General features: G+C 35.1%; 1 pseudogene; it reads left to right on the top strand.

The window, feature by feature from the left end:
• Positions 1–23,818, top strand: part of LOC130214352 (glycogen phosphorylase, muscle form-like) — a 35,520-nt pseudogene that overhangs the window by 7,281 nt on the left and 4,421 nt on the right.

Genomic DNA, 23,818 nt, shown 5'->3' with positions numbered 1-23,818 from the left:
CCTATTATTGTAAATTTGCTACCCTGAACACCATAGCAACCATCTATCATGACAAAATAACTATAGTAGACCTAGCAACCATCTATCAGTACACAGCAAACCCTCAGCAACCATCTGTTTCTTTTGAATCAAAACCCAGCACTAGAAACCAAAGAGAAAACTTAGCAACCATCTATCATCGCATAGCAGCTAATTAGAACCGTAATCAGCCTATCAACTACCTGGAACACTCCTAGCCCTAACAAAACCACTACCTTTATCATCACTCTAGCAACCATTCAGATCATCCAAGCAACCATCCATCATTACATAACAACTCTTCAGATTCCCCTAGCAACCACCTGTTATTGTCCTAACAAAACCCAGCACTGGAAATCACACAAAACACATGTCAAAACCTATCACTGCATAGCAACTGCTCAAAAAACCCTAGCAACCACATATCAGTCTATACGCTCTCAGAAAAAAGGTACACTGTGGTACAAATATAGTTCCTTAAGTAACAGTTTTGTACCTTTGTAAAAGTTGTATTTTATATGGTACAGAAAAGGCCTCTTATGATACTGTTCTCTACCTTTTATGGTAAAATTGAAATGAAGGTACACAATTGATCTCATATAAAAAGGTACATACGTATTGGACAACTCCTTCTTTATTATAATATCTATGAAAATAAATATTACTGGAAATGCTAAGTCATTTTTGAATAATTTCCATATTAAAATATGAATTATCATTTAAAATAATAGGTTTAGAGAAACTCATTAACATTAGTTATTATACCTATTAAAACTATAGGTATTGTGAACTCAATATTTAAGGCATTTTTAATAAACGTTTGATAAGCATTTTCTGATAAATACAGTTTCAATATTGATATCCACTATCAGTTTGCTTTCCACTACACACGTGAGCTGGCAAAAGTCCAGCATAATCAAAGTGTTCATGCAGACATTTTGGTATTGTGAAGCTAATCAAACATTGTGCATTTTAAATTATTACAAAGGTATTGTGTGAAAATTGGAGAAAAAAATCTGTTTCATATAGTACACGGGAGAATGTACTTCTGTAACAGTTTTGTGAAAAGTGTTGTGAAAATGTTTAGCAAAAAATAGATCTTATGATTTATGTTAAAGTATTTTTTATTCTTTATTGTAAATGAAAAAGGTGCATTTACACAAAAAGAAACTGTTTAAAAACACTGTTTAATAAATCTATTTGATGTTTTTATATAAATTACTGAAAATAAACTGACATAACTGACTACTTTTTTTAAAATATATTTATTATCTGTTTTTTGTCCTGTCTCTGTTATCCTGCTAGCACTGTAGAAGCTCTGTCACGAAAACAAATTCCTCGTATGTTTGAACATACCTGGCAATAAAGCTCTTTCTGATTCTTCTGATTCTGATTCATTTTGGATCTAGCAAAATGCCTTTAAATAGTTCTTGAAGGAACCCATCTGACACTGTTAAGGTATAAAGTGTCTTGTCACTGTAGTGGTAACTTCATGGATCAGATTTGTACCTTTGATGAAGGTAAAATATTGTATCTTTTAAAAACCAAAGGTACATTTTAGTTTCCCATAGTACAAATTATGTCCTTAAAAGGTACAAACTTCAATGGTACAAATTTGTTTCTTTGTCTTAAGGTACAATTCTGTTCCATGAAAAAGTACTGCCCCATTGATAAGGGTTTGTACCTTCTTTGGTACAACATTGCACCATTTTTTTGTGTAGTAACTTTTCAGAACACCCTAACAACTACATATTTTTCCATATTTGCCACACAGAACACCATAGCAACCACCTATCAAGACAAAGTGACTAAAGTAGACCTAGAAACGGAATCTATCAGTACATAGCAAAACACCCAGGAACCAAAAACCACTTAATAGAAGCCACTGTGAACACTCTAGCAAACGTTTTTGATAATCAAAATTTCATATCTTGAAATTCTAATAATATTGATGATTGACAGGTTGAGGAGGCTGATGACTGGCTCCGCTATGGTAACCCATGGGAGAAAGCTCGACCAGAATATATGCGCCCTGTGCACTTTTATGGTAGAACCGAGCATCACCCAGATGGAGTGAAATGGGTGGATACCCAGGTATAGCATGCACATTCATAAAGCTGTTGCTTTGTGTTTACTGTTATTATACTCACAAAGCTTCATTTATATTGTTTACACAGGTTGTGCTGGCTTTACCCTATGACACCCCCGTACCTGGATACAGAAACAACATTGTAAACACCATGAGGCTGTGGTCTGCCAAGGCTCCTTGCGAGTTCAACCTAAAAGACTGTGAGTATCAGTAACAATTACGGTACGTGCTGTACAAAAATATCAGGCTAGATCATATTAACCAGAATAAAGGCCCTGATATACTTCAGAATCAAAGAACAAACTAAAATGATTCCAGTAACATTTTACTGTAAGGTTATACTAGTTGATGTTATTTAATGCATTTACTAAAATTGTTAGTTCATGTTAACTCAGTCTATTAACTAATGTTAACAAGCATGAATTTGGACATTAATAACGCATTAGTAAATGGTGAACTATGATTAATAAATGCTTCACAACAAGGATTATTTATTATTAGTTCATGTTAGTTAATACATTAACTAATGAAAGTGTGACTATGATTCCATAAAAATAACAATTCGAGTTTGTTTGGGGATGGAAACCACTTGTCATTAAAGCAAACTATCTTTAAAGGTTTCAAACTCCTTCAAACTTCTATTGGTTTGCACTGATTGATACATATGAGAAGCTCAGAATCTCCATAAAAACTTTGCATCTTTGAAATGGTAAGACTTGGGTTGGCTCCTGGTCAACAATGATGACAATTTGCTAATGGAAAGCCAATGGAAAGTCCACCGTGATACAAGTCACGTAAACATTTTATGATGATTATGGGAAGACAACACAGTGCACCAGACTCTACTGCATACTGGGGCTGCATAGCTTCACACTGACTGGAATGGCTATGCTGACCTCTGTTTCATGCCTATAGCGGGCATGTGAGAACTGGTATTTGGTAAAGTGGAAAAGGTCACTTGGTCTGATAAGCGCTTTTTTATTTTATATAGACGTATGGTAATGGAACAGAGATGCACTGTACTACAAGTCAGTGTAAAGCTCTTGACAATGCTCTTCTGGGTAACTCTCCATTCATGTGGATGTAAATTTGATACATTTAACCTCAACATTGTTGCACACCCGATACACCTCTTCATGACAATGACATTCTCTTGTGAAAGTAGACTCTTTTAGCAGGATAACCTTCTATTGTTCTGATATGATTTGAAGGACATGATGAAGAGTTCATCATGTTTCCTTGACCTCTAGATAGCCCAGATGTCTATGTCATATACAGTCATGTGCAGGGACCTCATTTACTTAGCACGTGCCCCAGTAAATGCTTTGAGATATGATTTAATTTATATGCAAGTGTATTTATTAAGAGTGGTAATTTCAGAATAAACACATTGCTCTCTATGTGCAACCGAACCAACGCTGGTGAAAGCAATGTAGTTTAATCAAAACACAAACCGCATGCCTTAGGCATATATATATATGCCATGATGACAGTAAATATTATTAGACTAGATATTCTTCAAGACACTTCTATGCAGCTTAAAGTGACATTTAAAAGCTTATATATATATATATATATATATATATATATATATATATATATATATATATATATATATATTATATATATATATATATAAGCTTTTAAATATATAAGCTTTTAAATCTATTTTTTTTTTTTTTTTTTTTGGAGGGGGTGCTGTGCCCCAGTAGAGCTTTATGTCTAGCAACGCCCCTGGTCATGTGAAAAATGTTAGGACACCCTATTGTAACCCATGGTTGGAACATCATAATAAAACAGTCTACTCCAGGATGGACCTTACAAATTGGAAAATAAAACAAAAATGAAAAGTCATGATGACAAACGTACAAACAGAATTGAAAGCCTTCGATTAACTGATCATCAGCAAGTACGTGCAGCTCAATAAAAGTACAGGTTTTGGTAGTTTCTTGCTCTGGAATCTTCATGTGTGTGTTAGAGAAGCAACAGTTGCTGCCATCTATCCATCAGAAGTCCATCATTCAACAGTTAGGAAGTTTATTCACAAGTGCAAGACACTCAGATAATCCTAGGAGTTGACATCCCAACTAAATAATTCCAAGATCAGACCATGTAACGCTCAGAAAAATGGCAGACAGCTCAAGAACAACAACACAGGCCTCATTCAACATGTGATATGCTCGTTTTAAAAGATAGGACAAGGGTTGCATGTTTGAAAGGGTTGCCAGAGGAATGCCTTTTGCAAGATTTGTAAAGTTGCAACTAAACAAACAAAACAAAACAAAAAGAAAGAAAAATCAAGATGGTGCAATAGTTCAGTGTTAAGTCCAGTTTCATCCTGAAAACCATGGAAGTCAATAGTTGACAACACCTTTTCCACATGACTGTAAGTCAGCATTAGGATATTAGCTAACAGTCTAGGATTGCTCAAATATTAAAAGATTTGTGATAAAATGCCATGAGAAATCCATAAGCATATCAGGGCCTTCAAATACCCAAACTGGTCTGTCTCACATGTTCTTCTTCCATCCCCAGTCAATGTTGGTGGCTACATTCAGGCCGTTCTGGACAGGAACCTGGCAGAAAACATCTCTCGTGTGCTTTATCCCAACGACAACGTCAGTAAACACACAACTAGTCCTCAATTTAAAGGAATAGTTCACCTGAATAATAACAATTGCACCAGTATTTACTTACCCACATGTCATTTCAAACCAAAACGAGAAATTTCAAGGAAATGTACTAGTTGTCTTCAATGAAACTGCAAAAAAAGAGACACAAAGGTCAACTATTCCTTTAGAAAAAAAAGTCATCGTTTTTTTGTACAGATTGATGTGGCATTTGAATACCTGTCTGAACATTTTTGGCTTCAGTTTTTTGAAGGTAAAGAGCTCCGACTGAAACAAGAGTACTTTGTAGTGGCTGCGACTCTCCAAGACATCATTCGTCGCTTCAAGGCCTCCAAGTTCGGCTCCAGGGATATAGTGCGCACAGACTTCAGCACTCTACCCGACAAGGTCAGCTGCGTTCACATATCTTATACATATCTACAGGTGTAGCTGAAATATGTTTGTCTTGAAGTATCTTTCAGCTGTGAAGGAAGTAGGTGTCACAGCCTTGCTTTTTCCATTATACTCTTTTTGTTTGGCGCTTCTCAGGTGGCCATTCAGCTGAACGACACTCACCCTGCCTTAGCCATCCCCGAGCTGATGAGAGTCCTGGTTGATGAAGAGAAACTACATTGGGAGAAGGTTTGAAATGTGTTATGGAATGACATTTTGTTAATGAATCATTCAGTCTTTTGTCTTATGGCAAGCCGGTTTAACATTTTATGTATATAAGCCAAAAGTTTTTACTTCCTTGGTAATAATACTATTATCTTTTCCATTAAGCACAAGTAATTATTCATTAGTTATTAGTAGTTATTAAAGGTCCCATGAAATAAATTTTTTTTTTTTAATGTTAGTATCAGCATTGTTAGTTTTTAGGATATCTATAAGCTAGTGTGCTCCAAAACACTGACAAATTTAGGAGATAGAAAACTGATATAACTGATATAAACATGTAAGGTTTGTAGTTTCCGTCTAATTGGATCAATGGCTGCGTCCGAAACTGCCTACTAATCAGTAGATATCGCATTTAAATTTAAATGTACCACTCAATCGTTAGAAAAGTACGTTCTATACAGTATGAATGCGAGTAGTATGAATGGAACTCGACCATATTACGTCTGCCATTTTGTCATAATCACGTGACCTACCAAATACGTGATCTACCGAATTTTCGAATTCTATGAAAACGGACACACTACTCGGCTCGCATACTGTTTTTAGCGTACTGTATATAGTATGGAAGAATGCGATTCCGCATGCCATCCAATTCGCATACTCTTCATCCTAAATAGTATTCGAAAATAGAATTAGTATGTCCCAAAACAATAATATGCTGAAAAGAGTATGCCAAAAGTACCTGGAAGGTTTACAATCTCCGGTAAAAATTCAAAGTGTAGAAGCGTCCATACAGGCCCAGATTAAGAATTCAGAGGCCCCTGAGCACATTGTCTTGTTGGGCCCCCTACCCCTACTTCTATAGTTGAATTAAAAAATAAGAATAATATAATATTTTTTAAATAAAATAAATCTATAATGTATTGCCCGCATTTTAAAAATAAATGATATATACTGTAGTACATATATTTATAGTCTACACAGATTTTACTTATTTTTAAAGCATTTAAAGCAAACTTTGATAAAAAAAAATACTAATAAAACTAGTGGAAATGAGTGGTTTTTAGTATATTTGTTCAAGTTCACTGAAGCAGTACTAAAAATATATATTTTAAAGGGTATTCGTTGTAAATACAAATTAGTTATATTATGATGTCGCTAACATTTAACACCAGGTGGAAAATAACTGCTTATAGAATATTTAAAATAACTATTTAGATACTAATTATACACATATGAAATTATACACTGCATTTCGTTGCCTTGTACTTGTACATGTGTAATGACAATAAAGTTGAATCTAATCTAATCTAAAATGAAATAGGCTAAACCTTATTAAATGCCCAGAAGCCACTTTAAATCACATTCTCATTATTTCATTTTAAAACAAAATATTTCCTTTCTATTAAAACAAATGTATTTCCAATCTGATATGTAATGGGGAAAAAAAAGAATGAGTTCATAGGACACTGGATTCAAACCAGGTTGATGATCGATCGTGTGAAAATATGTTGCCATGCGCTTTACGAGCTACGCCACTCACACTGCTGTCAATTGCGCTCTTTAGTTATGTTGTGTCTGTCAATCAAACAGTGATGGCTGGAAAATCGCTCAAATAGCTTATTCTAACGAGGTGTGCTATTTGCACTTAGCCTAAATAGACACTCCAAAATCGGCATTTTCCCCCCGCAGGGGCCCCAAGTATGCCCATAATGCTCATTGGTTAATCCGGCCCTGCGTCCATACTCTAACTACTAATATTGCCCACAATACATTGCACGTTGAAAGTGAAATTGATTAGAGCTACAAATGGGGGTAAAAAGTGTAAACAAACTACAAACATGGTGGACACGTGAGACCAACAGTCAAGCAGAAAGGCTTCTGGAAAGCTGTTTGAATGACTGTTAATCAATATCTAGCCCAATGGAACGTATTTAAACTGTTTTTTCAAGGTTATATTTCAACTGCAACAACAATGTGAACTTATATCAAGATATGTTTGCACATTAACTTCTGAATGCATAATTACCCAAGGACCTGATTTGATTTCTCTCAATGAAAGACTCGCCAATTGGCAGATTATCCTGCTGCTGCTTCTCCAGTAAGGTAGGTAATTAAATATAAAAGATATGTGGATGATGTGTCGAGATAATTAACAGGGGACATAACTAAGCAACATAGCTTTCTGTTAACGAGGAAGTAGTATGTCCCAAAGTTTGCATACTCTTCTGTTACACACTCAAAAGTATATACTTTTCCTTTACAAAAAAAGTGCATACTTTTTTTATATTAATTATTTAGGGGTTTTCACCTTTAATGACAGGACAGTGGAGATTAACGGACAGTTAAGTGTGGGGAGCAGAGAGAGGGTTAGGACCGGCAAAGGACCTCGAGCCAGGAATCGAACTCGGGTCACCACGAGCACCTGGGTGCTATATGTCGACGCACTAACCACTAGGCTATTGAGTGAATTGGGACACAGCAAATGCCTCATACTTCAGTTTCTCATCAAATTGTGACCAATCAAATGCTCTCTAGTATCTGATATGCCCTGCTCCCTATCTCACTGAGCTCAACCTATCTCACTGGCAGAGCTGTGATGAAGCAAATTGCTACTGGCTGTTTTATAAAAAGGGGAAGAGCTACACTATGGCCCACCCTCTTTCCGTGTTTCAGTTGAAATTACGCCAAACATTGAATAGAAATGTACATTTCAAAGCACGGGACCTTAATAAGTTGCTTTTGCTTATGCTTAACATACTGGTACCTTTTTAAATGACACTAGTTCATATTCATGAAAGTTCTAATTAGATACTGGTCCCTCTTAATTAAATACCAGTAATTATAATTCATTTTATAATACTACTAATAATTATTAATCAAACACTAGCACTTATTAATACATACAGTACATAGAACACTACATTACACACTACTACTTATTTGTTATATACTATTAGTTAATAGTGATTACCTGAGGTCACATTTCAGTCACAATATCACCTATTCAGTTTTAACTAGTATGTACTCCAGGTGTACATATTTTGTTATGTATACTAGTAATTCAGGGTTCCCAGGTCCAAGAACATTTCCAGCCCAATGATAACTCAAAACCCAATCAAAAGGAATGAAAGGTAGCCTACTTCTTCCCTTGTAAAATCAGAGGTAATTGCTGGATTGCCACAATGAAAAAGCTTCACTATATCTATGATATTTTATAATGCACATACTTTTAGATAGAGAATACCTGTAGATGTTTGGATTGCCAGTTATGCATTGCATGATCAATGTGCATTAAGAAACGATTCTTCTTTCATTTAAAATATGTGAGAGAGATTTTAGTGGCACATTATCAATATAGCCTCAAAAAATTCAAATGTATATATATATATATATATATATATTTCATCATTTTAACAGTATGTAATACTACTTGTTCATTGGGTATTTGTATCTATTTATAAATTACTAGTAGTATCTAATGGGGGGCGGAACGGTGGTGCAGTGGGTAGCGCTGTCACCTTACAGCAAGAAGGGTCGCTGGTTCGAGTCCCGGCTGGGTTAGTGTTCACGTGGGTGTCCTCCGGGTGCTCCGGTTTCCCCCACAGCTCAAAGACATGCGCTATAGGTGAATTGGGTAAGCTAAATTGTCCGTAGTGTATGTGTGTATGTCCTGGCCATCCAGGTTGGGGGTTGAGCATTGGGCTAACCACCCACCTCGTAAAAATTTGATGTTATGAAACACCAACATGGTGCGGCTAAATATCAACTTCGATATAAACCGCCATGTGATAAGAGTAAGTTGTATCTAATGAATATGTGTCTGATTAAAATGTACCTATTGATAAGTTACTAATATCTAATGAAACAGAACAATTGTTTAATTAATAAGTACTAGTGTCAGTAACACTTTAAAATAATGGTCCATTAGTTAATGTAATTACTAACATTAGAAAAACAATTAGATATAAATTTATTACAGTATTTATTCATCTTTGTTAACATTAGTTAATGCTATTTTAGTTATATAATTTATATTTAGTTATATTTAGTTAATAACATTCGTTTGTGTTAACTTACTGTGCATTAACTAAATGTTAATGAGCACAACTTTTGATTTTTAATAATGCATTAGTTAATGTTGAACTATTATTAATAAATGCTTGACAAGATAATTCATACTTAGTTATGTTAATGAATACATTAACTAATGGATTATTATTCTAAAGTGTTACGCTAGTGTTTTTTAAAAATGAAAAAAAAACAAAAAAAACAAGCTTATTTAAGGATAAAACCTATGGAGCCCAAAAAATATCTACTCGTACTTAATGATCTAAAAGAAATAAGTAAGAGTAGAATGAAGCTAGATCGAGTACTAGTTTGTTTTATAGATTAAATGTTAAAACAGCGTGCCATAGCTCTGTTTGATAAAACACTGATTGGGCAAACACCAGAGGGCGACCAAGTACGGAGAAGCTGAGGTGGTCTGCAAAAATTATCTTGATCACCATTGCTTATTTCATTATTTGTTGGTATTAGTTGAAACTAAATGTTGTTTTTTCCTTGTGTATACAGTAACAGGCATTAGCTTAAAGGTGTTGCAAATTTAAGTTGGATATAAATGAAGTCTACCGGACAAGCTGTAGCTGTGTTGATTTCCTCGCTCTCCGCAGGCATGGGACATCTGTGTTAGGACCTGCGCCTACACCAACCACACTGTGCTGCCTGAGGCTCTGGAACGCTGGCCTATCGACCTCTTCCAGACCCTGCTGCCCCGACACCTCGAGATCATCTACGAAATCAACCGCCGCCACATGGAGGTCCAGCTTCAACACCACACTAAACTACAACACAGTTTTACACGAAAAATGAGTCAAGAGTAGGCTGATTTTTACTTTGTCATTCACAGATAATAAAATAAATCTTAACAAACATAATATATTGGGGTCACAAAGACTTTTTAATTGTAATTGAACACTAGAGATGTACAATATGAAAAATTGATCCTATACTACCAGTACTTACATCCTTCTCATGGCCGATTCTGGTATAGATACTAATAATCAGCAAGTTCATATTTTGAAAATATAATATTTATATAATCTGCAGTTTGTGCATGCAGGAGATCAAAAAAAATCTAAGCTGATATTTCAGCAGCTCTGGCTAAACTATAGTAAACATCAGTCCTCACTATTCAAAAGATAGATAATAGAAATATTAAAGATATTTTTACTGCTTTATTGTTGTATAAAAAGCTAACAAGTGACTGCAGATTAGTTTTTGACTAGAAGCCTAAATGTGGATTTGTTATACAGCAATGTTACACTCCATTGTCCCCAGTGTTGCCAACAAAGCAATTTTGTTGTTAGATTTAGCAACTTTTCATAGTACCCTAGCAACTTTTTTTTTTTCAAAAAGCACCTAGCAACAAAATTAGCGATTTTTAACATTTATTTGGCTAGTTTTAGCAACTTTCAAAAAGTGACTCAAAAGAACAGTGGCTGCAGGCTTCACTCTAAACACACATTTCACATTCAAGTTAAATTGCTATCTCAGATCGTTTTTTCTTAACTCTTAATTTACTGTTATTTGTTAACATGTATAATTGTTGGTAATTTAGGTTGCAATGAATTCCAGTACAATTGTTGTCACTTTCACGAATGTGTTAATTTCACAAGTTAAAAAGAGTAAGAATGTAAAAAGTTCATTAAAAGAATGTAACTGTTCATTATGAGTGTTATATTTACAAATAAAAAAATTATTATTATCAAAAAGTGTTTGAATTTTACAAATAGTCAACTATATTTTTCATACAAATCTAAATGGACATTTGTCAAGTAATGTTTTTGCTGAGATCGCCAGTCAATTTAAGAAAACATTAATTATTTTTATACTAAACACAACACAAAACAAACTAAACATATATATAAAGATTGTAGTTTTGACGCAATGACGTCATCACACAAAGTAATATGTTAATAAGAACCTATTTATTGTCTGGATGTAATGTTTCAATATAATATAATATAATATAATATAATATAATATAATATAATATAATATAATATATAATATAATATAATATAATATAATATAATATAATATAATATAATATATATATAATATAATACACGGTGGCGGTTCATTCCGCTGTGGCGACCCCAGATTAATAAAGGGACTAAGCCGAAAAGAAAATGAATGAATGAATAATACACAGCGCCTCAAAGAGTAGAGACATGATAGGCTTACTCTTGTCAGATACTACGTGATGACGTCACTGATATGCAAATTAGTGTGTGCCATCATCTGGCAACATTTAGCTACTTTTCGGGCAGGCTTTAGCTACTTTTCATTGGAAATAGTTGGCAACACTGATTGTCCCAGTTAAAAAAACATACTGATAACAAAATAAATTTTTTATTTTTATAGTTTTATCCAAGTATTTCGTGCAAAACAAAAAAACGAAATTCTCTAGTGCACAAGAATAAGTAAAAAAAATGTATCAACCTCAAAAAAAAAAAAAATAAAGTGCATCCTCAAAATTACATATAGCAAAGTTGAGATTTATCTGAAATGATATAATTTAGATCTATGCTCAAGGGTTAAATTCGAGTGTGCTGTATAAATAACAGTGTTTGTTTACTGTTGTAGCGTGTGGCCTCTCTTTTCCCCGGTGATATGGACCGCTTACGCCGCATGTCTCTGATTGAGGAGGGCGGACAAAAGAGGGTCAACATGGCTCATCTGTGTATTGTTGGTGCCCATGCAGTCACGGTGGTCGCACGAATCCACTCGGACATCCTTAAAGCTACAGTGTAAGATTTTAAACACACATAAAGCAAACCACATAGACTTTTACATATCTTAAAGGGTTAGTTCACCCAAAATTACATTCAGTCTTTATTTACTCACCGTTATGATGTTCCAGACACAAGAAATTCATCTTCATTTCCAATCAAATCTTTTTGCTCTAAGGAATGTTTGATCACCCGAAAAACGTTGATGCTTTACTGTGTTCAAAAAGAAAATACAAAGTAGATTTTAATTGTATGGTGTCTTCTGAAGAAACAGAATTACTTAAAGATGAACAGATTTAATTTCAGGAAATAATCCGCGTATTGTCACGTGTGGAGATGGGTCTCAGACAACAAAGTAAGGGTCCAAGTGCAATTTAATAAGAGGATTCGTATAAGCAGCCAATGGTCAAATCGGGCAATTCAGGTACATAAAGGGCTTCCCAAAATGTAGTCAAAACGGACATAAGGTCAAAAACTAGGCGGCGATCAGAATATAACAAAATAACAAGATCAGGAATATGACAAATAGCAAACAAAACTAACACATGATGACTGCAAACGAAGACTCAGCCCTGACTGGTGTATGTGTGGTGAACAAGTAGTCCAGATGATCAGTGATGATGGGATTCAGCTGTGTGTGAGTCATCAGTGATGAACGGCAACCGGTGTGTGTGAACGGCATGATGGAAATTGTAGTTTGTAAATGTGACGTGTAGGTGATCATGACACGTGTAAACAATGATAAGAAAACATTGTTTACATCATTCAGATTCAGTCATTGAAGCTCAGGCATGCTTGCTTGATATGTGAGAACCAATGAGGTCCATTCTTTTGTGTCACATGGAATGTTTGAGTTTCTGTAAGAACAAATTAAGTTATTGTGAGACCAAATTTCTAAACACAACCTCTTTGAGAATTGTCCAACAGCCAGCAAAATCAAATCAGACCTGCTCTGCAAAAATTCTTAGATTTTTTTTGTCTTGTTTCTAGTCCAAATATCTAAAAATTCTTATATCAAGATGCATTTTCTAGGCAAGCAAAACATATGGTCTTGTTTTCAGAAATAATATGCAAAATATTAAGTGAGGTTTTTCCTTAGAACAAGCTAAATAATCTGCCAATGGGGTAAGCAAAATATTCTGTTTTTCCTTTTGGCATAAGATTATTTTGCTTACCCCATTGGCAGATTATTTTATACAAGACAAAAAATCTAAGTAATAAAGTCATTTTTGCAATAAAAAAATAAAGTCTTTTTTTTTGTGGGTACAATGCTGATCTGAAGTTCTTAGGTGCTTGAAAATGCTTGAATTGTAGTCTAGTGTTTTTAAAGTTGAAAATTGTTAAGATTTTGAATACAATGCTTGAAACTGCTTGGAAATGCAGTTGTGTTGCTTTCATATGAATTTATCTTTCCTATTAAATCAATATTAAAAAGACATGTTAATGCTTTTGCATGAAATTTAATCTCTGGTGGACTAATAAGTATATTTAAAATGTTCAAATAATGGCATATTGTATATTCAACTTATTTCAGTGTTCCCCTTGAATACTATTAGTAATAGTATCTGACATAATATTATGACAATGGCATATATTTATGTAAATATGTAATTCATCACCATGGTAACGTGCTGGAAAAGTTTTCAAATTCACCTTTAAAGTGCTTGAATAGTGTTAAATTTGGTTTGGAAAGGTGTAAGAACCTGGAGGTTTTTTGGCATCTCGTTTCTAACTGATCCACAATAAATGGCTCTGAAAACTCATTTAAATGATATTTGCAACTAGCCTACGGCATGTAAGCAGCTAATTTAGGCGAGCAACATGTTAAACGTGCTGAAAACATCAAACATTTCAGAAACATGTAAATTTAGCTAAAACTCTGGCGAAAAGACACACACGTGTGTTTAAGCTGGTTCTTTACTGGTTGAGTCATTTTCTGGTCAGGACAAGCACATGACCAGCAAAAACCAGCACATGACTGGCAAACAACCAGTTTAATTCAGCTCACGACCAGTAAAACCAGCATAAACCAGCAGCCATGTTTCAAAGCCTCCCTTGCACAGCATATGTTGTTCTACCTGCAAATTCAAGATAAAACATGCTAGCAACATAATTCAGATTAATGACTATCTAATTCATGCTAAAGACTTGAGAGAAGCATGTTAGTTATTACTAGCTACATTATTTCTAAAAACACTAACACCATACTAATTCTTGCTATCTACATGGTTATTCAAGCTAAATATGATAACAACACAACAGCAAGTCATGCAACTGCTTGCTATGTCAGCAACTTGCTAACAGATGCAAGAAATGCTAACTACATGATAATTCATGGAAAAGCATGCTAGCAACATGGCAAGGCAGGGCAAGTTTATTTCTATAGCACATTTCATACACGGTGGCAATTCAAAGTGCTTTACATAAGCAGGAATAAAAGAGACAAGTATAAAAAATTAAAAAATAATATAAAAACACATAAAAACAGATTAAATGTGGTAAAACAGCGTATAAAAGAATGAAAAAGAAGAGAAAAACATAATAGTGCGATCTGTCGGACGTAGCACAGTGCTCATTCAGTAAGGCACAGCTAAACAGATGTGTTTTCAGTCTTGATTTGAATGTGCCTAATGTTGAAGCACATCTGATCATTTCTGGAAGCTGATTCCAGCAGCGGGGGACGTAGTAGCTGAAGACGGATTAACCCTGCTTTGACTGAACCCTTGAAATTTCTAATTTACTTGATCCTAAAGATCTGAGGGATCTGTTAGGTTTCTATTCAGTGAGCATACCTGTAATGTATTGAGGTCCTAGGCCATTTAGTGATTTACAGTAGAGACAAGTAATAATACTTTAAAATCTATTCTGAATGTGACTGGGAGCCAGTGACAGTGTAAAGACCTGAGGACAGGTGTGATGTGCTCTGACTTCCTGGTTCTGGTCAGTGAGGAGTCCATTACAGTAATCCCCCTGCTGCTGATAAAAAGCATGGACAAGTTTCTCTAAGTCCTCACTGGAAACAAAGCAGATGTTTTTGAGATGATAATATGCTGATTTACTTACTGCTTTGACATGACTACTGAAACTCAAATCTGACTCCAGAATCACACCAAGATTCTTGACCTTATTTTGTGTTGTTTGACCCCTAGAGCCAAGGTACGCATTCATCTTGAGAACCTCAGCTCTGTTTCCCAAATGCAATGACTTCAGTTTCTCTTTGCTTAACTGAAGTAGGTTTTTGCACATCAAACTGTTCATTTCATCAATGCATTAGTAGAGGGTGTCAATGGGGCTGTAGTCATTAGGCAGTAAGGCTAGGTAGATCTGAGTGTCATCAGCATAGCTGTGGTAGGAGATTTAGTTCTTCTCATTAATTGGGCTCAGTGGGAGCATATAAAGGTTGAACAGGCGAGGTGCCAGAATTTAACCTTGTGGGACTCCACATGTCATGGGTGTTCACCTCGACCTATGGTCACCTATACTGACATAGTAACCTCTCCCTTCAAGGTAAGATCTGAACCATTTGAGGACCGTCCCAGACAGCCCAATCCAGTTTTCCAGTCTGTCCAGAAGTATGCTGTGATCGATAGTGTCAAATGCAGCACTGAGATCGAGTTATATCAGCACTGTTAGTTTGCCTGAATCTGTATTTAGGCAGATATCATTGATTATCTTATAAGGGCGCTCTCAGTACTATGATGTGCTCTGAAACCAGATTGAAAATTGTCTAAACAAACCCCTTGGAGCTCAAGAACACATTAACCTGGTTAAAAACAACGTTTTCAATGATTTGCCAATGAAAGGGAGATTTGAAATTGGCATGTAATTGCTCAATAGGGTTTTATCCAGGTTGCTCTTCTTCAAGGGGGGTTTAACAACTGCAGTTTTAAGTGCGGTTTCAAATTAGAGTATAAAATATAAAAACGCATAAGTGCAAAGAGCGGAGCAGTAGGCAGAGACGTCCGGACCATAGCAAAGCAGGAGGTAAAATAAAATAAAAACATGGTAATTCTTCGCTAACAACGTTCACCTTCTTGTTATTAATGCTAACAAAGAGCTAATTTATAGGCTACTAGAAACTTTACTCAGAGCCTACCAATGCGTCCAACAGCATGTATGTGAAAAATAATATGCGAGCAGAGTAGTATGTCCAAATTATTAGTAATAAAAACAGTAGGCAAGAAGTAAACAGGTGCCCTACAGTACTACTTGACCCACAACTAAATGGACACTTTACTATCCCATGAGGCTACAGGAGAGATTTTATGAATGGGAGTGAAACTTTTATTTACATTTTGAAGTATTAGAGATTTAGGGGAACAGAATTTCAATATACAAACAAAATATTTCTTAAGATCTGAAACGATTATGAAATGATCAATGGTAAATGTTGACAGAATTGTCATTTTGGAAGGAATGAACCCTTTAACTAACTATAAAACAACTGTTCATTCAATAATGACCCTACATGCCATATGAAAGCTTCATGTTCCTTGACAGACTGTAATTTCTGTCATCGTATCATTGAGAGCTGAATTAATTTAAAAAATTGTTTGTTTTTTTGAGATTCTGCTGCTGATCCGGATTGCAAAAAGGACAAAACTATATTTAATTGTTCTTACTAGTGCGATGTAATGAATAATTGACTTGAATCCGTACTGATTTTAAAAGTCATGATCTATAGTAATTAATGGCATAACTGATCAGCTTTTACTTTTCCAAACAGATTCAAAGATTTCTATGAGATGGATCCACACAAATTCCAGAACAAAACCAATGGCATCACCCCTCGCCGTTGGTTAGTGATGTGCAACCCTGGTCTGGCTGAGGTCATCGCAGAGGTTGGTGCCATATTTCATAGCTTCATTTTTTGCATGTTAAAATAACTAGCAATGACTGAACCACCAAAGAATGTTCACAGTAATTGCTCTTTTCTGTAATACCTGCCTAATAAAAAGTTTCTTTTTGGATTTAAGAAAGCAAACACGTAAAGGGATAGTTCACTCAGTGAAGTTTATTTATAAACTAATTTCGAGAGGATCACATGCTTATGATTGCTAGCGGCTGGATCCGCATTATCCAATTCTCTATGCACCAATCAGACGACTCCTAAACTACTACAAATACCCACGATTACGTACCACCGCTATCTTCGTTTTGAAGAATCCCCCCCATCCACCCCTACTCCTCCTTCTTCCTAGATGGGTGACACGGTGGCCCAGTGCTAAGCACTGGGCCTCACAGCAAGAATGTCTCTGGTTCTAGGCTTTACCAAACCAGCAGACATTTCTGTGCAGAGTTTGCATTTTCTCCCCGTGATCACGTGGGTTTCCCCTGGGTTGCCCGGTTTCCTCCCACCGTCCAAAAAACATGCAACATAAGTTAATTGACTAATCCAAACCAGCACTATAGACATGCTCCTAGTAAATGGTTATCTCTCAAGAGCAATCACTGGCTGTTCATTGGTTATTACAGCAGGGGAGTTCTCGAGATCTACCTGAGCTCAAACTCCCCTCTTGCCTTGCAACGGGAGGGAGCCCCGGGCTCGAGGATCTTATGAGCTCAGTGCTCTCTCCTGGGACAGCATGCCAAACAAGCTTATAAGTAATCATCAGCTAAGTGTGAACTCTTGAAAAAATATAAATTTTGAAATGACTTATTCTTACTCCAGTTTTGTCTGTTGAAAACAAGATAGATATTTTGAAGAATGTTGGAAACCTGTAACAATTGACTTCCATAGTATTTTTTCCTTATATGGGTGTTAACGGTTTCCAACATTCATTAAAATATCTTCATAAACTCAAAGTTTTAAAACCACTTGAGTAAACGGTGAGTAAATGTTTTTTTTTTGGTGAACTATCCCTTTAAGAATCCTTAATTACATTAATGCCAAACATATAACATACAAGAGACAACTTTCATTTCTTTGGTCTTCTAAAATGTTAGAAAATCGGAGAGGACTTCATCCGTGACTTGGATCAGCTGCAAAAGCTTCGTGATTTTGTCAACGACGAGGCTTTCATACGAGACATCGCCAAAGTTAAACAGGTTGGAACCACTGCACATGTGGCTCATACAGTATCAACAGGTCAGTAGGTTTTGGATTTTAAACTAGTTTGTTCTCACCCCGTTCAAGGAGAACAAGCTGAAGTTTGCTGTGCACCTGGAGGAGCACTACAAAGTGAAGATCAACCCCAACTCCATGTTTGATATTCAGGTGAAGAGAATCCATGAGTATAAGAGGCAGCTGCTCAACTGTCTGCACATCATCACTTTCTACAATCGTGAGTGTTACCTGCACTTTCATTTCTTTCAGTTTCCTTTTCGCTATCACTATTTTGTGTTTTTAGTGTTGGGTGGTTTATCCATTGATGAACATAATATATTTTTGGAAAGGAGAAATATATCGATATATATATATATATATATATATATATATATATATATATATATATATATATATATATATATACACACACAAGCAATATCACATGACAAGCAGTGCAATATGGCTGTATATCGGCACTGGTGGGAGGCGCGCGATGGATCGAGGCCACAAACTGAGTGCCTAAGTGCCACACTAGTGATGATATACAGCCATATTACACTGCTACGAGTGTGATATTGCGTTTATAAAACAGTTAGACGACATAATCGTGTATAATAAAAATAATTTTGTATGAAGAACTACTTTCGCCATTCAATCACATCTGCAGCTGATGTCAGAACAGCTGGTGGCTCACATTTTAAGATTATAAGGCTGAAGGGCATGTAATGACATCAGTCTACAGAGATTTCCCAATTTTTTGGTTGCAATCAGGATAACACAATAAATAACCCCGAAAAAGCCAAAGCAAAACCCTACCAGATTACTAAATACAGCACTACAAAATACAAAAGCACAACTTGCCTGTTCTATAAGGATTTGTTCAGGTGGGCGGAGTAATACACCAGATGGGTGAAGCCTGATTTATACTTTCGCCTGGCACCGCATCGCGCACCTCTGCTGACTGTGCTTGCACCTCACGAATCGGATAGGGCTTTTATACTTGACATGTTCACCATTGTGATATTCTTTAAAACGACAGGGGGTGGTCAAAAGAAAACCCACCGTAACAGATAACCATAGATATAGGAAGTTTCCGGAACTATGCCATAACATTAATATCGTTCAAATTTTAAAAATAATAATTTTTATTATTTTTATAAATGATTTTAATGATTCTAAAGATTTTTATAACCATTCAAGATTTTTTTAAATCAAACTTTGATGCATCACTTGCAGTTGTTCATATCTCGGACAGTGCTACCTATTATTACGACCCTGGTCTAGGCAAATACCTCGGGGTGAACCCACAGAAAAATAATAAACAAAAATACACTAACTAAACACCCAAATGAAACTTACTACACCTAATAAAATAAATAATAAAAATACAAAATCTACACCTATCTCCCTGACTAACAAAAACAGGTGAAAATATTTACAAAAAAGAAAAGTGGCGTCCAACCCCTACTGCCTCTTACCGTGTATATATTTACAATATTGACAATCAACAAACACACAAACCAAAACAAAAATAATTGGAAGGGGAAACACGGATGGGTATACAACACAGCACAAGAAATACAATCAACGAAAACAACTCAACCACAGGAATAACTTTTTCGCAATTTCAAAAATTTTTATGACACTAGAACATGGGTTGCTCTAAAAAAAAATTTTTATTACAGAAAGAATAAACCGTTATCACCAATAAAGTCCAAAAAAACAGGGCATCAATATGTTGTAAACCGATAGGTTCAAATATTCTTTTCAGTTATCAAATAAATAATTTGTTCCTTAATAATACTTTTGTAACTATTAAATAATCTTAAATTAAAAATGAATAGTGAAAAAAACATATTTATGTAATTAAATAATCTGTTTTGGCTTTAACAAACTTATCCCTCAGGTTTTTCCAAACTTTTACAAAAACTTTCCTCCTTTCCCACTACTGCTGCAATTTCTAGCCAAGAATTATTGTCCATCTGGTTATCCCTATGATCACACATGGATGGATCATAAAGATGTCTGTATAGTCAGGCCTGTTTCAAATAAAATCTCTTCAAAATGATTCATTATTCAACTCAAATAAACTGTTCGCTCTAGTCTCAAAAAATGTCATGTGTTCCGCCAGTCGAAATAATGTCTCGCGGACCCAAAGCGAACCTCCGCAGACACCGCAATGACATAACATTCACTGCGCACACTTAAGCGAAATTGCATACGCGTCAAGTATAAGCCACGCATCAAGAGGCTGTACTAGTGCTGTTATTGCAGAATATAGCACGGCTATCAGCCAATCAGATTCGAGAACCAAACAGAACTGTTGTGTATATTTGTATAACTTTTTTGATTATTTATATTAAATTACATATTCTTTGGAAGAGAAAATATATAAAAATATTTTTATAGAAATAATATTTGTCCCATTCTTACTATTGTGATTAACCATATCTTCTTTAAAAATAACAATTAAATAAAAAAAACAAATAATGAATAAATTAAGGAATGCATAAATTCTTGTATTAAAGTAAGATGGTCCAAAAGACACGTGAGTGAAAAACTGTTAAACATTTAGAGACATGTTGACTTTATTTGTATTATTTCAATTTTACAGGCATCAAGAAAGAGCCTAACAAGCAATGGTCTCCAAGAACAATTATGATTGGAGGAAAGGTGACTTAAATGCAGTCAGATTAGCATTCAGATGTTTAACTCCTTATTGTACTATGAATTGTCTGATAATTACGTTCTTCCTCCCAGGCTGCTCCAGGATACCACACGGCTAAAATGATTATTCGTCTCATCACAGCTATCGGTGAGGTGGTCAACAATGACCCCGTGGTGGGTGATCGACTCAAAGTCATTTTCCTGGAGAACTACAGAGTCACCCTTGCTGAGAAAGGTGACCAGTGATTTCATTTGAAGTCTCTTACATTAATTTTTAAATTTGAATTATTATTTTTATCTTGCATACATTATATTAATAATAATTTCTTGATAATTGATCAATTTAGGTCTTGATGTTTTAGTACATTAGGTTAAACTTAAAGAACATGAGAAATATTTCTGTGGAAACTTACTAAAAATATTTTGTTTTAACCCTGTTTGCTACAAGCTTAATCTTACAATTAATAATAACAATAATAATAACCAGAAAACATAAGCTGTATGCTTCCAGACAGCATATTGCCATTTTCATAAATCTAACATTTACCCACACATAACTCTTTATATCTGATTCAGGAACCACTTACTCTGTGTCAATGCGATGTGTGATTGCCATTTGTTTGAGATGGGAATACCTTATAATCTAATATTAACAGTGATTTTCACAGCTGTGCTTTTCTATGGCAAACACTATCAGTGCCTAAACACAATTGCCACTTTAAAGGGACGTTATAATCTCAGGTCTTTATTGTAATGTACAATTCATGCTGTTTACAAACCATCGTTTAAGCCTATCAGCTCAATAAACTACTAATTAGTGACTTATTAATAGTAAAGTAGTTGTTGAGCTTAAGTATTGGGTAAGATTAGGGTTATAAGTACTAATAAACAGCCAATATCTAAACATAGGCAGTAGCCAGTAGTTAATACTGTGAATTAAGCTGTTAGTGTTACCGTATCTTATAATTAGGGCTGCATGATATTGGAACAAAACTGACAGTGCAATATTTTCATTCACTGCGAGATGTATTGCGATATAAATGCAATTTCAGCAGACGACTTGAATAGCTAATAAAGAATTCATCATTTTAGATCAATTGGGATGAGAGGGAGCATATCTGCATAAAATTTAAAAAATTTTTAATTAAAAAATGACAAGCAAAGTTAAATACAACACAGAAAAGATGCAAATAAACATGGATTTATGATTTTCTGGTGAGTCAAACAGCATTCAGAAGCAGAAATGAAATAAGCACAGTATAATGATAATAATAACACTGTATTGTTTTAGTTGAGTAAAATTATACAATGTACAATTCATCTTTAAGCTACAAACATTTCATTTATTGTGCCCAAATGGCTTAAATTCGGGTCCTAAAAGCACATGCAGATACTAAACTTTATGTTTTAAATATGACGAATATAACGACTCCACTATGTTGTTAACTGTAGTGTCTGATCAACTATAATCCCAACTACATTGCAGATCCCTGCGATATGACTATTGCAGACTCGCACATTGCGATGCTGAAACAATATATTGTGCAGCTCTACTTATAATTATAACATGGTATGAATGTGCTTTAGCCTACCTTATATAATGCGAGTCATGCGATTGTGAAAAACGATCCCCATCGTTGTCTTTTTCTCTCAGCGATCCCCGCGGCCGACCTGTCCGAGCAGATCTCCACAGCCGGCACAGAAGCTTCTGGAACAGGCAACATGAAGTTCATGCTGAAACGGAGCTCTGACCATCGGCACCATGGATGGAGCCAATGTAGAGATGGCAGAGGAAGCAGGAGAAGAAAATTTCTTCATCTTCGGCATGAGAGTGGAGGATGTTGAGGCCATGGACGCTAAAGGGTTAGAGGAATATTATTGTGCCATTGGTCACACTTTACTTTGAGGAGCAGATACACTATTAACTAGCTATTGACCAGTTTTGCCTCAAATACGTGTAGGTAGGTCATGCGAAATAAGGCGTTATTCAGTATTATACTGTGGGATTGTTGAATGTTTTTTCTGTGATTGGCTGGTGGACATTCTAAAGTGGTGCAGGTATTCTCAAGTAACTGCATGGCTAAGTAGTTCCAGGCAGGTTTTGACCACATTACAGTTCTATATCCCTACACTTAATGATTTAACCCTTGTGCACTGTTCAACTGTACTACCCTTTTGTTATGTTCGGGATGAAAACATCCATTAAATTAAACTGCTGTAAAAATGCATTATATATATATATATATATATATATATATATATATATATATATATATATATATATATATATATATATATATATATAAAATCGCATAAATCTGTTATTCAACCTCAGTCCTGATCAAAACTACTAAATTGTTTATAAATTTACTGGATTTTAATTATTTAATTGCCAAGTTCACAATGAATGTCACTGATTTGGTGAAAAAAACACACAAAATGACATATTTTCAAAAAATTTTTCCCCTTTATCACAGTCTTGGACATATGAATAATTAGTAACAATATTGGCTTTGATGCACTGTTAGATTTTCATTTTTTCTCCCTAATTTACTGTTGGTGGCTATTTTTGCCTAATTGACTTCCATTATAACTACATTTGATGGTGCATAAATACACAGTCTTTGTTTTTATTTACTCCATGTAGCTCTGAGAGCTGTAATACATATTTTGAGTTTCTCAGACACATCAAAGTAAGTGCATAATCTCTCACAGACAACATACAGTACACACACTTTAATGTTGCTGCTATACTCAAATAGAAAAATCCAGAAACTAAGCTTTTTTTCAACAGGTCAATCTAAAGGGTTAATAGTGCCCAACTGATAATCAACGGTAAAAAAATCCACCTTTTACCTCTTCCCAACAGGGAAAACCACCAACAATCTGCATGATTATATGCTGTCATGGTTTTGTAATTAAAAAAATGTGGTTATAATGGAGTCAATGGGGCAAAAACAGCCACCAACAG

Source organism: Danio aesculapii, chromosome 21 (genome assembly GCF_903798145.1).
Source record: "Danio aesculapii chromosome 21, fDanAes4.1, whole genome shotgun sequence".
Taxonomy (NCBI): Eukaryota; Metazoa; Chordata; class Actinopteri; order Cypriniformes; family Danionidae; genus Danio; species Danio aesculapii.
Note: the sequence above shows the minus strand (reverse complement) of the source record. Positions and strands in the feature narration are given on the sequence as shown.